This window comes from Camelus bactrianus, chromosome 30 (assembly GCF_048773025.1).
Source record: "Camelus bactrianus isolate YW-2024 breed Bactrian camel chromosome 30, ASM4877302v1, whole genome shotgun sequence".
Classification (NCBI taxonomy): domain Eukaryota; kingdom Metazoa; phylum Chordata; class Mammalia; order Artiodactyla; family Camelidae; genus Camelus; species Camelus bactrianus.
The window spans coordinates 24,782,581-24,799,870 of record NC_133568.1 but is presented as its reverse complement, the minus strand read 5'-3'; the positions used below and the strand labels follow the sequence as shown (position 1 = coordinate 24,799,870).

Below are 17,290 nucleotides of genomic sequence, written 5' to 3'. Positions count from 1 at the left end.
AGGCCCAACATCCAAAAAAGAAGAGCTTCAGTAAGGAAAAGAAAGTAAATTAAGGGGAAAAACTTAAAAAGAAAATTTAAAATTTTCCCAGAACTGAAGAATACAAGTTTACACATTAAAAGGATCCCAAAAAAGAAAAAATAATAATAATCAGGCACATCATGGTGAAATTTTAAAATTTAGGAGACAATAAGAAGATACTATAGAAGATACTTCTAGAAAGAGAAGAAAATGCACAGAAATGACTGGGAAGAGATGGCAACTGAAGCAGCGGTAACACTGAAAGCTGGAAGTCAGTGGAGCCATGTGAGAACTCCACAAGGAACTGTGCTTTCAGCAGGCACACACTTATAGTCAGCACCTCTTCGCGAGTGCTTTCATTTCCTCCGCAACCCTGCAGGGCCATATGATTGGTTGTGGCCAAAGGACTGTGAGCAAAAGTGATTCACGTCACTTCTGGACCAAATATTTGAGTAGCAGCTCGTGACCTGTCAGCTCTCTTCTGTATCTGCTGTGGGAACCCAGAGCCACGGGGTGATATGATGGGGAACTGCGGGAGATGCCAGAGGAACCCCAGGCCCACAGCACACTTGGTGAAAGTAAGAAAGAAACATTTCTGAGATTTCAGAGGCAACGTGCCACTGCAGCCTAACCTATTCTGCACTGACTAAAACAGTAACCTGGAATTCTATACATGGCCAGAGCATAAATCAAGTATTCAAATATTTAGAACACAGACATCTCCTGACATGCAAGGTCTCAAACACACATCCACACACGTTCCCCCATCACCTTTCTAGGAAGTTACTAGGAGGATGAGCTCCATCAAATCAAGGAAGTAAACCAAGAAATAGCAAACACGTAAGCCCACTCAGGAGAGGGGAGAAAAGAATCTCTAGGTTGATGGTATAGCTCCTCCTGTTCAGCCTGTTTGAGATCCTGTTCTGCCATCTAAAGCTCTTCCCAAATATCCTCCAAGAGTCAGCTCAACTGTGATATCCTCCATGGAAGACACAAATCCAAATTCCCTGGCTACTAGAAGTGAAGGAAAACATCTTGCGTCAATGGCAAGAAGAGCTGCATTCTGAAATCTGTCTGTGATGTGGTATGTGACTCTGGGCACATTATGTAACCACTCTTAGTCTCAGTTTCTTCATCATCTGTGTAAGGATGAAGTTGGTCAACTTTCAGAAGGTTCCTTCCAATTCTAAAAGGCAGTAATTCTTCAAATGTACAAAACCATGAAAATTCAAATACAATTCTGTTTGGTATATGCTTATATACTGTGACAGTCTGAGATATTTGGTAATAATGTTATTCCCTAGATATATATTTTTTAAATTTAAAAGTAATGTCAATAGACAAAAATGACTGTTGTCAAAGGGATGATGATATTTCTTTTAAAACCAAAACTCAATTTTAATAGCAACACCTTCATTATAAACATCAAAACAAAAGAAAAATCATAAAGTAACAAGTCTACCAGTAAGACTTCATCTTACTTTAAAAATGTATTAACCCTGCTGCTTCCAACATCCAGTGTGTTACTTGTGTGGCCAGAATAATGTCTATCACTGCAAGTACAACCATAAGCAGCACCAAATAACAGGCCATCTATAGTGCTTGCTGAATACACCTTTCTAAATAGTTCTAAAGAGTAACACTAAACTCTTAAAATTGTTTTTGATAGAAATCTAATAGGAGCCATATATTCCTCTGCCTTCTTAAAAGAGCTACTTGAAACACAAATGTGTACATTAAATGAAATCTCATGTTGTATATAGACAGACAACATGACCAAATTTACCTGTTGGAAGATTTCAGGATGGCATCGTGACACCTTCAAGGTTTACTGATGCTCAGACAACTGGTCGTCTCCCAGGCCTTCAGAGAGATGCCGTCTCTTCTTTTCTTCTTCTCTACTACTCAAGAGTCTCCTCCCAGGGACAATGGGATAGCCACCGCTCCCCAAACATAGTCTCCAAGTGTGACGCCCTTTTAATAATTTTAAGAAAACATTTCAGTGTGATGGCTGATAAAACAACATTAAGAGAAACACTAGGAAAACAAGAGCCAGGGGACCTGGCAGAAGGCCACACGTGGTGCCTTTTTTGTTCTCCATCGCCCACCAACTGACTGCAATGACCCAGTGCCAGTTAACCCAAGCGCTGCTCACATGTAACCATTTGTAATCCTCACAACTCTAATAGAGGCACTGTTAACACTCTGCAAACTCCCATTCTCCTTCCTGTTTTATTTCCATTTTTCTTGTCTCTTTGGTCTCACAGGGCTTCCTCAACAAGTAAATCCAAGTCTTGCAGATGTTGCTGACTAGCCAGAATACTCCTTTTCACTAATCATGGTACATTTAAAACTGATTATTACTGTTAGTACTTGCTACATTACAGGCACTGAGCTTATACATTTACATGCAGTATTTAATTTTCACACCAATGTTGAGAAGATACCATTATTATTTTACAGATAAGGCAAGTAGGACAGCCGCAGTGCTGAAATCCAAACCCATGCATGCAACCCTCTGAAAGACGGCCTTCAATCGGCCACTTAGGTATCTGGCTTGTCTAATTCCCAGTGAGTTCTTCCTTCCTGCTTAAATCTGCCATCAGATAACTGAGGATCCCAGGGGTTCCAGATAACTGATTTTTTACCTACCAAGCTCTACAAGCCAACATCAACAGAAACGTGCTCTGGGGTGGTTACCCTCCACACGCTGGAGAGAACTGATGTGAAGAAGGTCTGTGCATCTTCACAAGCAGCTACTTGGGTGTGTGAGTTCAGACACACACCACAGCTCTACAAGTAGGGGTAGTCCTCCCCGTGGGGGGCTATTCAGGCCATGTAGTTACAGGAACTTTGGCCTCATTAGGGCTATGATTTATTCAGCTGAGCAGACCAGCTCAGATAGGATAAATAAGCAACATAAAAAAACCAACAGATATTTAAGATCCACACAGCCCATCTTTGCCTTTAATCTGTAGAAAACGTAAAAACTGCAGGTGCTTTCTGTACACCGCATCCCTACTCAGTGGCCAGGCCTCATGAGATGTGTAGAGAGACAAAGGGAAAGGACCACAGACCACACTCTCCACAAGGGACTTAGTAACATGTTGTAACACAAACATACGACTTGATCAAATGAAATGACTAAAGGAGCCATTAGGATGGGCAGTCTGGGAAGGCCTCTCTGAGATGGCGACCCTGGCATTAAGATCTGAGAATGAACCAACCATGGGAGGAGCCACCAAATGGCAAACAGAACCACCATGTCAAAGATGAGGAAGCCAGAGGCAGCTTGGAAAGTTGAGGAACAGAAAGGAGAGAGAACAACTCTGTGCTAAAGCAGAGAGGACTGTTCAAGATGAGCTGAAGAACCAGGCAGAAATCTTGTAGCTGATGGTAAAGTCTGGACTTTACTTTGAAAAAAATACATACGTGCTCACAGTAACTTTGACAGAGGGATTATCATCCCCATTTAGCCCCATATGAGGAATAAGACTCAGAGGGGACATGTAATGTGTTCAAGGTCGCAAGGCTAGTAATATGCTCTTCTTCTCTAAAGATCTGACACCTCCAAAATGTCCTCTATGTGCAAAGGGAGAAGTGATATCTTAAATGACTTTATCTAAGTCTGTCTATTCTTGAAACATCAACAAGACCAAGTCACTCAAAACAACTGTCCCAACGAAGTAAAAAGTAATGTCTGCATGAATCATCAAAGACAACTCTGAACTCAGTTTAAAGTAAAATGTGCTCTCAGTCCAAAAGCCTCCCCGACTTATCAGCTAAACCAAGACGCTGTGCAGCATAATGTTAACCATAAAAACATTAATGACGATTTCACTCTCAATACACTTTAAAACATGTAACTGATGTTGCTCCTTTACCACCTGGACAACTCTTTCAATCAAGCAAACAAGAAAGATTCCCCCTTCTATGACATATACTAATATTATAAATTTCTCCCTTGCAAAGGAATAATTTTACAAAAGTACTGAGCACCACAGATATGTAATTTCCAAAATTAGAAGAGGTCAGGGATAAGGACAGAAAAATGAAACAGACAACCTTCATTTCCCAGAAAACAGCAAAAGATGATCTTTTTAGTACTAGGTCATTTACCTATTTACCTTATTTAGTATTAAAGTAGATTCATACACATCCATTAATTATATGAGATTATAAATGACAGGGTATTTGATCTCATACTTCAGTATTTGTATGTGTGCATCGACCCATTTTGCATGACTGCGTATTTCTGAGCAAATAATAACAGTAATTGCCACAAATTTGAAATGGGCATAACAGTTCCTTTTTTCAGAGTATATTATGTCTTTTAAATAAGTTCACACAATTAATTCCATGAACAAAACAAAAAAAAATAAGATAATACTAGTAACACAAAAGTTCCCTAAAAACTGACCACAATGGAGGAAACTACCAGAGTTTTGTCTGAAGGGTGAAGTTACCGAAGAAGACAGTCTTAAGAAGATGCTTGCTTCTGTTCCCTAAAAAGAGGGCCGTTAAAAGGAGCAGTGAGAACCAGGAAATGAGCAGGAGCTCAGTCAGTGCAGCTGAGCATTCCTCCCAGGTCACACCACAGCCTAAGCTGGACGCAGCCCAGGTCAATGGCACCCAAACCCCTTCTCTGCCACTCCCTGCAAGGTGCTGCCAGGGGAGGGTGCCAGGTGACACCCAAGGGTGTGCCCCTGGGTCCTGTGGTCCTGCGGAAGCCATGTTTAAGGCCTGCCTGTCTTCCCAATAAACAGGAGCGAAAGGGACAGTGCCAGGTACTTCTCACCCATTCAGCAGGTATTTAAAGATCATTAAAAAGAAAAAAGGAAAAAGTGTTTCAAAAGAGACCCTGAAAGGAGTTCTGAAAAGGATAAAGGGTCGGGTGAGTAATCTGGATGATCCTACCCAGGCCAGTGGAAAGCACTGGCCAAATCCCAGGTGAGTCCTTCTAAGAATCCTAGCTAAGTCCAAGGTCAGTGAGCCAGCTTCCCCAAAAGCAACAAGAAAGCACTGGGGACAATGTAGGAACCAAAGGGCTGAGGCCACATTATCTTGTTCAGAGCAGGGGTGACTTCTGAAACTCACCATATCCCTGCCAGGTGATGCCGCACTGAGAAGCAAGAAAGCAGGGGGCGCGGATCGCAGGCTAGGTTTTCGGGTTTTAGCTGTGAAACTTGGTAAACAACGCCACTGATGCCTTTAAGGAACACTGATTCTCCACAGCACTAAATACTCCATTTGAAATGCATTCATTCAAGTAAACTAAGTAGATTTCATGTCGTGGTATTTGGTGGGTTTAAAAAAAAAAAAGTCAAGATAAATGTATACCTCCTGTGGTTAGAACACCTCAGACGTTCCTTCAAGTAGATGGCAGGTTACTTTTGATTACAAGTATACCTATTCCAAGGAACACAGTCCACTAAGAACGGATTCGGGGAACGTTTTGTGTCTCACATTATAACTGATTACTACGTTCTTGGTCTCCATACACAGTAAAGCATCGCATAGCCTTTTCCAGGGTAGACGTTCAAGGAACATTTGTTGAACTGAATTCAACATTATAGATTTCAGGAAGCCTGAGTTCTGCCTCATAGTCCCACCTGGCCCTGAATTCCAAAAAGTGGGGATAGGAGCCCTGAATACCACATCCCGACTAAATGTTGAGTTGGCCTACAGATCACTGCACACATTCCAAGTTTGGGGCAAGGACCTGCCACTGAGAAATGTCAACAGTTCTGACACAGAACGAGCCACAGTGGTGTCCCTGAAGTTGCCACTACCTGAGGCGAATTGAACACGAAGGCCCGTCTCAGGGCCGGGGGCGGTTCCACACTCCCGCCCCCACGGCCGCGAGTCCGCGGGTGTCCAGCGGCGCGTCCACGCGCGGGGCGGCCGAGGGTCCCGGCCCGCGCGACCTCCCGGCGGGGCGGCGGCACCGATGCGGCCTGGGCCTCTCGGGCCCGCCCGGCCTCCGGACTCGAGCCCGAGGGGGTCCGAGCGCGGCCGAGGGGGTGCGGGGCGCGCAGGCCCCGCGCCGCCGCCCCAGGCCTCGCCGAGCCCCGGCCTCTCCCCGGCGGGCTGCGGGCAACAAAGGCGGCGGCCCGGCCCGGCGCGCGCGGCGGTCGGGGAGGCCGGGGGGTCGGGCGGGCGCTCGGCGGAAGCAGGCCTCGGCCCTCCCGGCCCGCTCCCCGGCCCGGCTTCCCGGACGCCGCTCCCCGCCGGCCCGGCCCCCGCCCGCCGACCCGCCAACCCGCCGACCCGCCGACCCGCCGAGGCGCGCAGGGCCTCGCGCCGCCGGGACCCTCGCCTCAGCCCGCCGGGCGGCCTCCCCCGCCCGGCCCGCGTCGGGTCCACCCCCGCCGGCCCGAGGAGAAGGGGCGCACGGCGGCCGGTTCCCCGGGCTCCCGAGAGAGGGAGCGGAAAGCCGAGCCCGGACCCAGCCCCCGGCTCGGCTCCGCAGACGCTCACCCGGCGGCAGCCGCTCAGCTTCCTCGCCCAGCGCCGGTGCGACTGCCGCGCTCAGCCCTCCTCTCCCGCAACTCCTCCTCCCGCCTCCTTCCTCCTCCTCTTCCTCCTCCTCTTTCTCCAGGAGGGGCGCGCCGCGGCGCCGGCCGAGCGGGAGCGGCAGCCGAGGAGCCGAGCCGGCCGCCCCGCGCCCACCACTCGGCCCGCGGCGCAGGCGGGCGTCGGCGCGCGGGGGGCGGGCCGGCGGGGGCGCCGGGGCCGCGGGGCGGGGGCGCCGGGGGCGGGGCCGGGCGCCGAGGGGCGGGGCCAGGGGCCAGGCGGGCGCGGGAGTCGGGGTCCCAGCATCGTCCGGCGCCGCGCCGCCGGCCGGTGCCCTCTGGCGCAGCTGCTCCTCCTGTGGGTGCCCTGCCCTTTGCAGCCTCCCCTTCAAGGGCCCGGGCTGACGCGGGAAGGAAAATGTTCTGGGCCCTCTGGCGCCGGCCCTGCCCTCGTCCATGCGGCCGGGCGGCGGCCCCCACGCGGCCCGGGGGTGCTCACCTGGCGCGGTGACCCCGGCCTCGTCCCCATAGGGAGGGAGGGACGGGGACAGAGGAGCCCGCACGCCCAGGCCTTTCCCCACACCTTCTCTAGCTTAACCGTAAAATATGCCTGTTGAAAGAAAACTTACTCCTTGTTTCAAGCCATCTGCTTTTCCATTTAGTCCTTGTTAGTGGGGTTTTATGCAAGAATAGTTCACTATTGTTTGTGCCGCCGAATTCCAAGGTAGTGTGATGTAAAGTTGCGGCTGGGTAACTTGACTCATTTCTTTGGAAATTGGCTGAACCGTGCTACTAACATATAGCAATAACAGCAAGTTGGATTTTTCTCAATGAGTGGCAACAGGAAAATTTTTACTTCTCTCTTGATGAAAGCGATTAAAGATAAGTATCATTAAAACCTAACTTAAAAATTATTGTTGGCTTTAAAAATTGTAAGTCTTGAATAGTATGGACCTTTTTAAAAGGAAGCAAATAAGGCTAAGGAAAAAGTCTTATTAAAGTTGTTCAAAGGTGAATTTATATCTGAATTATACCTCAATAAAGCTGTTTAAGGGAAAAGTTCAAGTAATCAATCTTAATTCCTTTACATGTGGGGTATACAATTCTCATCTAAACACAAAATCTAGATTCATAATTTAAAAATTGGATTGTCAGGTGATTCAATCTGTTTTATGACCGAACAGTGTCTATAAGGCTGATGCCATTTGTTATGTGTGATTCACCAGACCACTGTCTCCTTCAGTTCTTACTTGAGTTTATTACTAAACCCTGACCATTACTGTTACCCTGATTTCAATGACACTCAATTCTCAGATATCCGATCACAGTGAATGTTGACTGAAACAGAATGGTCAGAGAGGTTAGTGGCCATAGTAAATAGTAATTAGACAAGAAGCAAGCTTCTCAACCCATGCCTCTTGTTTTAAGCCCCTTCCAAAGGAGAAGACTTGGGGTAGATTGCAGTATCAGGGGTGCTGGCGTCTCCTTCTCTGATCTAAAGAAGGCCAGTACGTAGCTGGAGACTGTGTAACAGGGCCAGTGAGCGCCCAATGGGCTGAGCTGACTCCTCCAGGAGACAGGATCAAGACCTGGGCTTCTGGGTCCAGGAGAGCTGGCTGGTCTGGCATCCCAGCAATGACAATTCATATAGCTGTGTGACCTTAACCAAGTTTCTCAGTAGTAACCTCCGTTTCTTTGAAGAGGGGAGTGGGGTGGGGGAGGGGATTTTGATATTTTGATATTAACTATAACCAATGGTCATGAAGGTTACGTGACATGATTCACAGAACCGCTTAACTTGGTACCTGTTCCACAATGATGATTACTGCGTAATGCATGTTTTACAGGCAAGGCAGGTAAATACTATCTTGTACATATTATCTTTTGTATATATTATCTCCTTTATTTGAACAATGATCTGTTTGTAAGGTCAGTATTATCATCATCCCCACATTACAGATGAGGAAACTGCGGCTTCTTGTGTATAAGTAGTAAATAACTTTCCCAAAGCCACACAGCTACTGTGGGACAGAGCTGCACGTCAGACTTAAGTCTCTCTGACTCCAAAATATGAGCTCTTAACCACTAAATTGAGATAATAGTGACAACAATATTAATAATACAGCAACAACTTTAATATAATGTAGTGGCTAAATACACTATCAAAATGTTCATGCTTGGCTAAGTTCCAACACTTCTTGGCTGTAGAAAATGCTGTCAGATAGAGACACTTGCCAAAAGGTGGTGATGGCAAAGGATCCTATGGAAAGTATCCTCTTAATGGGCCAGAGGAGCCTAGTTTTGCCTCTTCCTCCTAAAGTCAGAGCTGACACAGCCAGAAGGACCCTTATTGATCATCCTCAACATCCTTATTTTATGAGGAGGAAACAGAAATCATATGACTTGCCCGAGCGACAAAGTTAAAAGTAGCTGAGTCATGACTTGAACTGCCATCTCCCGATTTCAAGCCTGATTTGATTTCTAGAATTAAATGTCTTCCCTTCCTCCAAAAGAGGAAAAGAGAGGAGCTCGGACTTGAGAAAACTGGATGGAAGCAGGATAGGATGCAGTGGGCAACCTTCCAACCTCGTCCTGGTATTTCACGTACATCCTCAGTGCTAAAAGGACCCTTTGAACCCCTGGGGGAAAGCGGCCCCAAGGAAGCAAGATTTCACACTCTCAACATCTCCTTCACCTTCCTATTGCCTGTTCTGCTGCCTCCTGCCTTCCTGTCTTTGAGGATCACGAGAGATCCTCCACTCATTCAAAATTCCCTGTTTGGTACTTGTATGGGGTTGAAGATTCATGTCTTTCCCAGAACCTCAGAATGTGACCTTATTTGAAAGTGGGGTCTTTGTAGGTGTAGTTAAGTTGTTATGAGGTCATACTGGAGTCGGGCAGGTCCTTAATCCAGTATGATTGTTGTCTTTGTACAAGGAGAAGAGACACACAGACAAGCATGCGGAGGGAAGAGCAAGTGAAGACACTCAGGGCGAATCCCAGGAAAGCAGAGACCACAGCGGCGGATGGGCCCACAAGCCACGTATTGTCAGCGCTGCTGCCAACACCCGGAGCTGGAAGAGGCCGGGAAGGATCTCCCCTGCAGCCTTCAGAGAGAGCACGGCCCTCCAGACACCTTGATTTTGTACTTCTAGGCTCCAGCAGCAGGAGAGGATGTATTTCTATCATGTTAAGCCCCCAGTCTGTGGTGCTTTGTTGCGGCAGCCCTAGGGAGCTAATACAAGAGTCCTCGGCCTGCCAGCCCCTCCGCCCCCACCCCCGCCACCCTGCGTGCCTGTTCTCTGGAATGAAGTCACTGCAGTCTCCTCCCAGTCAAAAGCTCCTCCTTGCAGAGTTTCCCAATCACTAGTGTCACCAGACGTCCCAGTTTGCCCAGGACAGTACCAGGTTAGAACTGATGTTCTGGCATAAATGTGAACAGTGACAACTTTCATCCCAAAATTGTTCCAGTTCAGAAAATAAATTCTGTGTTCACCCTGCCTTCCACATAAAGTATAGTGACTCAGTTCCTTGGCATTTGAAGGGAGAGTTAGACCCAACCCACTTCTCCAGCCACGCAGTCCATAACTTCCTCATGTAACACGTACCAGGCCAGGCTGGGTAACTCTATCTCCAGGCAGAACCAGCCCTGTGCCTTCACTCGTGCTCTGCCTCGGTCTAGAGTGTTCTTCCATCTCCCCGCCCCTCACCCTCTGATTATTTCTGTGCATTGAAAATCTTACCCCTCATCAGTCAAGGTTCAGATCCATGTCATCAGAAATGACGTCATCCTATCTGGAAACCCCACCTTGGATTCAACCTTGTTTGTAGCACACTTCGTGCTCTACCCTGAATTGTGACAATTCTCTCTCCTCTTTTGAATGCAGATCCTGTGTCTTACTCATCTTTATATCACGGGACTAGTACCTTGAATGAAGAGCCTTAGTACAATAGGGACTCAAGAAATGTCTGATGAGTAAATATGAATATTCCATTCCTCTCTCCATCTATTTGAGAATAGCCTGATGATAAATAAGCTTTCAAAACCCTTTTAAAAATCTGCTTCAAGATATAGGGGTGGCTGTTTTGTCCCTTGGGAAGTGAAAGATACCTGCTTTCCAAAGCATAAATTACATGGACAGAAAAATGTTGCCTACACTCCAGTAAGCAATTGCCTGCCATTCGGCCATCAGCCACTGGAGCAGCCCTGACGGTGCCCCTGACGGGGATTCAGGACAAGGAGAAAAGCAGGATACTGCCCCAAGATGGTCAAGATGCCTATCAAAGGAATAATTTCAGTGAGCTCAGACACTAGCATCTTCCCATACGTAGAAGGGCACTAAAATCATTAGTATGGGATGTCTGCATTTTTTGGTGTGACTAGCAGTAATCTTTTGATGTTCGACTACAGTTTTCTCAGCAAAAACTTCTATTCACTCTGGGTCCTCCCTTACGTCTTTGGAACAGTCCCTCAGAGCTATCTGAGAGGTTGTAGCTCAGATTACAGTTCTCTGCAAGGCCACCGAATAAAACATGTCTCAACTTTTAAAATTGTGCAGTTTTTTTTCAGTTGACAATTATTAAGGGAAAATGTCTGTGCTGTTTCAATCAGCAGTTAGATTCTGCTAGCTGGCAGCACGCTGAAGGCAAAGGAATGATGCCTGCCTCCCAGAACAGTTGGCTCTGAGGGTTTTGAAGACCTGGCAGAAGGTAGGTGGGTACCTGTTTGTTTGTGCAAAAGATTGCACTTCAGCAAAATATCATTACTGTGTGGTAAGAGTCCCCTGTAGACCCAGATTCCAACTATTCTCGGTTTCACATCAAAGATTCCTATGTGAAGACAATTAAAAGAAATGCCTCACTTTATCCTGTCCTCTCCACTTCCAGGATCCAGGGCTTGTCTGATTGTTTACAGGTCTCACTGAGTAAGGTAACCCGATTGATTTAGTGCAAAGAGAAAAAAAAAATCTAGCAAATAGCCATTATCATGAAATATTGATGGCATGTATTTGCTTCTTCTGGAATCTTAGGAGGCAGGTCCTGTAGCAGTGAATAACATGCAGACAATTCCCCCATTAACTCAGCAGTGGAGGAAGGGGTCAGAATTCTTCCCTACAGCAGGCAGAGAGCCAGAACTCCCATGGCCAAGCTCAGGGCACCCATCCCTCCTTCTCCTCACTGTGAGACCACTAGTTGGGTAGAATCCTGTTTCTTAAAGAACCCTTCTCCATGGCAAGAGAACTTACTGAATTCAAAATCCCGAAGTCCAAAGGAGGGTCAGCATTTTTCAGAAAAGTAAACTTTTACCCACACTTGTGATTCTGAAGTATTAGGAAGGCCTGACAATCCATTAAAAAAAAATACTGTACCTTCTATGGCATCAATTAAAATACTGTATTAGAGCTTTGTTTCTTTAGATTTGGAGTCATTAAAGTATAAATATCTTCCTAGAAGCAATAGCTCTTTCAGACATCATCAGTCATTCATTACCCTGGGACCTAGACATTTCTATCCCACTGTTCTTTGATTCTTGCATCACTGGTAACTTTTCACATCTGTGTTTCCCCATTCACCTATGTAATTCCATTCCAAGAGTTTATTTGTAATTTAGCTTATAAGTCCCATTTACAGTTCAAAGTTTCTAAGGAAAAATGCAACATTGTAGATGGTCATTAGATTCCCAGATTAGCTCCCTACTCAACAAACGAGCTTATAACACAATTAAAGTATACAACTGGAGCGAATGTTAAATCCGGCCAGTGATCTGACGTGGCACACGTCACGTGAAAGCTATTCCAGTGTGTTAGCCGCAGGCTCTTGAGGAAATGAGTAACAACTGGGGACCAGGAGTTTCAGAACCGTTTATGTATCAGGCTCAGCCCCCAGGAGGAAGAGCCCTGGAGGGCTTAAGGGGTACCAGAGCCTGAGATAAGTGAACTGCCCAGACTCAGGCTGGCTTCCAATCTAAGCAGGGGTGGGAGGAGGGGTGGGGGGAGGCACAAAATAATCAAAGGTGAAAAAGAAAATGTTCCCCTTTGGAGCCCCCAGTGTAAGTACTGTTAGGTGCTATTGTGGGGTGAATTGTATCTCCCAAAAGGGATGTTGAAATCCTAACCCCCTACACCTGTGAATATGACTTTATTTGGAAGTAGGGTTTTTGCAGATGTAATCAACTTAAAATAGGACATCCTGGATTAGGGTGGGCCCTAATCCACCGCTGACCCTTAGAAGGGGAAAACCTGGACAAAGACACACAAGGGGAACACCAGGCGCGGAGGGAGGCAGAGATCGCAGTGCTGGAGCTACAAGCAAAGGAACGTCAAGAAATGCCAGCAATCACCAGAAGCGGGAAGAGGCGAGGGAGGATCCTCCCCAAAGGTCTTCAGAGGGAGCGTGGTCCTGCCGACTCCTGGATTTCAAACTTCTAGGCTCCAGAACTGTGGGATAATACATTTTTTGTTGTTTTAAGCCACCCACTTGGTGTATTTTGCTGTGGCAGCGCTCAGAAGCCAATACAGGGAACTTACAAAGTCATCTCATCGAGGAGGCGGAAGCTCAAACCCTGTTGCCTGTAGCGTGGAGCCAGACTGCAGCTGCCATTCAGTCTGTTTGCTACAAGCATCCATTGCACATCTGAGATCCCTGACGTGTACTCTGCTCCAGGCACAGTTCTAGGTGCAGGAGATCTTTCAACAAGCATTAATCGAGCATCCACTGTGTTGTAAGCATAGGTCTTGGTGCAGAAATGTGGTGGATAAGGGAATGAAAAGGGCAGATAAGGTGCCTTCCCGTAAAGAGATTAATTTAGTGGAACTGGAGGAAGAGAGGGGAGGGAGGGGTTAACACTAAATAATTAAGCAGATGAACCAAGAAGCCTAGAGAACAAATGTGCTGCTAAGGAAATAAACTGGGTGATGGGGAGATAGTAACTGAGGTAGGGATCCTGATACTTACCTGAGTTGATCCAGGAAGGCCTCTCTGAGGAGGCAACCTTTGTTCTGAAATTTGAAGGATGAGGGTGAGACATTGCAGAGATCTAGGTAGGGAAGCATTCTAGGAAACTCTCTGACGTGTGACAGAATTTGGCATATTTGAGGAAAAGAGAAGACTGGTGCGGCTGGAACACGGTGAAAAGTGATGGGTAGATTACCCATGAAGTTGGAATGGGGCCAGGGGCCAAATCCTCTCAAGGCTCAAAGGTAAGGCGTTTTCGTTTGATTCTAAGAGTAATGGGAAGTAACAAGTATTTTAATCAAGGGATAATGCAAACTAGCTTTCATTGTTAAAAGGTGGGAGAATGGATTTTAGCAGGACAAGGTTGGAAGGGAGAAGAGCTCAGAGCCCAGGTGAGACGTACTGGCAGTTTGGACTAGGATCGAAGTTGTGGAAGTAAAGGGAATGGATTTTGTTGGAGTTAAGAGTTTAATAGGTGAGTACAACTAATTTAAGAGCAAGATGAAGGAGTTTTGTCAATTATAAAACATACCCAGAGACATTCTTTGACACTCCCATATGTCCCCTCCCCTTGAATCTCAGCTGACTAATTTAAACCACTGGGTGACTCACTTTAAACCAAGAAAAAAAAAACAAACAACATAAGGTTTCTGTGACACAGGAGCCATCGTGAGGGAATGAACACTTGAAGAAACGGTTAAACCTGAGTGTTTTCACGCCAGGTATGATGAACAGCGGAAAGAGATAGTGGGACAAAGAGCTTGAGTTAAGCTAGTAAACTGCTCAGACTCCTCTCTGTGTTCCTATGTCTTTGGAGATAAAGATGCTCCTTTCCTCTGGGTGCAGGGAGGGCACCTCAGGGCTGCTTCAGAGGTAGGTTAGTGAGTCCTTCCTAGGTTTTATGACCTTCCTCAGGTACACGCCGTTTCTCAGATCCCTTCAGCTCAAAATATTCAACATGTCCAGGTGCCGTATTTTGAGGTATTATGTCCTGAACCCCATAAATAAAAACCTAATTCCTTAGCAAATCTTTAATTTTTCCACTGCTATTTTTCAGATGATATTGGCCCTAAGTGTGGAAGAGGAAAAACTTAACCTCTTAAATTCTTCTCCTGAGTCATGCATATTAAACAAAAGACAGATTAACAGAGGGGAAGGCATGTAATTTTTAAATTGATGTTAATATTTTTGTGTGCACAGCAACTTCACAGATAAGGAGTAAAAAAATTCAAAGAAACCATTTGACTTGGGGGTTTGTGTACAACTTTAAGAAAGGGTGGTAAGTTGTACAAAAGTGACTAAACAAAGGACAAGGGGTTTGGGATCCAGGACAGTAAATTGTGGGCTGATGACAAGGAAATAGATGGTAATTAAGAGTAAGATTTGTTACAGACACATCTCATCGCATCTCAGGGCCTCTCTGATCTTCCTGGAGGCGACACCTTACAAGTGGAAGTTTATGTCATCTTTACAGAAGAAAAGAGATGCCCTGCTTCTGGACAGAAAGGAGGGGGGCAGAGAGCTCTGCCTGTGCCTGCTGTTTCTCTGTGGCTTTCAGCTCAAAATAATCAATGTGCCAAAATGGCATAATTTGGGGTGGCGTGTACTGATCCTCCAAAAGTTAGGAACTGCCAGATTGGCAACAATTATTTTAGGATAGTTGTCTTGGAATTTACTATTCAGATTCATTCTTGAGAATGAAACTAGTCACAGATTAAAAAGTACCTTCAACGCATTGAAAGTCGGATCTATCTCCTTACAGAAAAAGTACTCTGAGGGGCAGACCCTGGAACTGTGTAATCGTGGTGAGTTCTATCGCCCAGCCAGCCACCCAAGACAAAAACACAGGCTGTGCGTAGTGACCCACAAGGACACCAATCAATGATTATTAAAACATTTAGACTGAGTACAGTTTACAGTGAATTAATTTTCCTGTTTTGAATGAACAGCAGATGCATTTATAAAGTGTGAGATATGCAAGAAAAATTGGTCATTGGGCATTCAAATGTCTTGTTGCATAACCGTAATGAACACACCTGGAATCAGTACCCATAAATCTCCTGTCCCGAGTCACATCTCAGCAGTGGCTGGCCACAGGACTTGAGATCAAAAGGCATACTCTTTGAAGGAAGTACATACATACCATAGAAGTGTTTTCAGTGAATGGCTTTCCCAGCAGGACCCATTTTACCGTCTCCTTGGCCTAGAGTTTGATCCATGCTAAGTCCATTGACATTAAGTGCTAATCTATGCCCGACTGGCAAAGGGAGTGGCTTGGGAACCTGTTTTGAGTGAATAAGCCAACCTGCCTGGCTTCAGGGTGCAGAAGAGGCCATGTGTCCTGTCCTCCACATAGGGAGAGAAGGAGCTGCTTCCTCCCCACTTTAAGCCAAGCAATGGAAAGCTTCAAGAAAACCAGAGCTGTCAGAGCGTGAGCTGAGGAGAGCCTGGGGTTGATGCAAATAGCCTGCCCAGGGCTGCCCTGGCCCAGCAGCGGAAAGGAGAGACAGGACCGCACCCCCGGAGCGTGGCAGGCCAAGGACACGGGAGCCACCGGTGGGCTTTGTGGACCTGCAGGTGTAAGCTGGAGCCAGCAGATTCACAAAGGACTTCTTTTTGCCCTGAAGGGTATCAAAGGAGAAAGTACTCTGACACTTGATAAAACGGTAAGGAGGACTAGATCCTGGCAGGTGTCCAGACGACAGCAACAAGGGAAAGCGATCGGGCTTAACTCGGGAAACGGTAAAAGACAGCCGGGATTTACAGCCAACAATCAGGGTGAAGGGGCCAGTGGATGGGAAATTACTAAGAGGAGACACGAAGGGCAGGGGGAGTCTTGCTAAAGCACCACCACCTTGGGAGGAGACTCAAGCAGTGGGCAGGAACAGGGGCCTCTGCTCCAGACAAGCCTTTAAATGCCTGCAGCCCAGCCCACACCTTGACTGCAACTTCATAGGCGACCCCAAACCAGAGTCACCCATCTAAGCTGCTTCTGAACTCCTGACCCAAAGAAACTAATGTTAGCATCCTTCCTTACCTATTAACACTCTGCGTCAGCCGCTGAGAGGGAGGAGTGGTTCAGCAGGGGGAGTGAACAGGTTTCTAAGTGGCCTGTAGGTACATAGCTATGCCCAAAGATAGTATTTTATTGTACTTTTTTATTCAGAATTTTAAATAGACTTCATTTTTTTAGAGAAGAAAATACTGATTTTTTTTAAACCATCAAGGCATTGCATGTGTTTGAACATATTCAGAAGCTGATAATAACTGAATATTTTATAATAAAGATTCTTCTGTGCTTTTTTCAGTAAAAACTGTTCGGTGGAGGGAACGTATTGCTTTTATCCTGATTTACCTCGCTTCTCCATTAACATTAACCTGGACTGTAAAATTTTAATTTGTAGCAGACTGTATGTTTCATTTAAATAACCTAATGAAGTATGAACATTTTAAGAAAATAACATTTAACATCGACACATGAGGGTTCAAAATATAGAAACTGCTTAGTTTAAAAACAAAAATTGGGGGGTGGGTGTAGGTAATTGGGCTGACTTATTTATTTTTGGTGGAGGCACTGGGGGCTGAATGCAGGACCTTGCACGCACTAAGCATGTACACAACCACCTGAGCCATATCCTCCCCACCAAACTGCTTACTTTCTTAACCCCAGGTTCTCATAAAAAGAAACGGCACACCCTGACCACCTTCTTGTTAATGTATCTCCTGCTTTTCCCCTTACTCTTGGCATCAGGATAACCCCCTTGCCATGCCCACGGTACACATATTTTGTAGGGAAAAAA

At 46.1% G+C, this 17,290-nt stretch overlaps 1 protein-coding gene across 10 annotated transcripts in view; it reads right to left on the bottom strand.

The window, feature by feature from the left end:
• SOCS6 (suppressor of cytokine signaling 6) overlaps positions 1 to 6,723 on the bottom strand; it is a 235,098-nt gene extending 228,375 nt beyond the window's left edge. For 6 of the 10 annotated variants that reach the window (XR_012503368.1, XR_012503369.1, XR_012503364.1 and 3 more), the window contains exons 1-2: positions 6,502 to 6,723; positions 1,808 to 1,995 (exon numbers count right to left, since the gene is read on the bottom strand). The gene's annotated coding sequence lies outside the window, so the exon portion shown is untranslated. Of the gene's footprint in view, positions 1 to 1,807; positions 1,996 to 5,813; positions 5,835 to 6,501 lie in introns of those variants that run through there. The other 4 variants (XM_074355450.1, XM_074355451.1, XR_012503370.1 and 1 more) reach the window with 4 other exon arrangements.
• Positions 6,724 to 17,290: the final 10,567 nt, after the last annotated feature.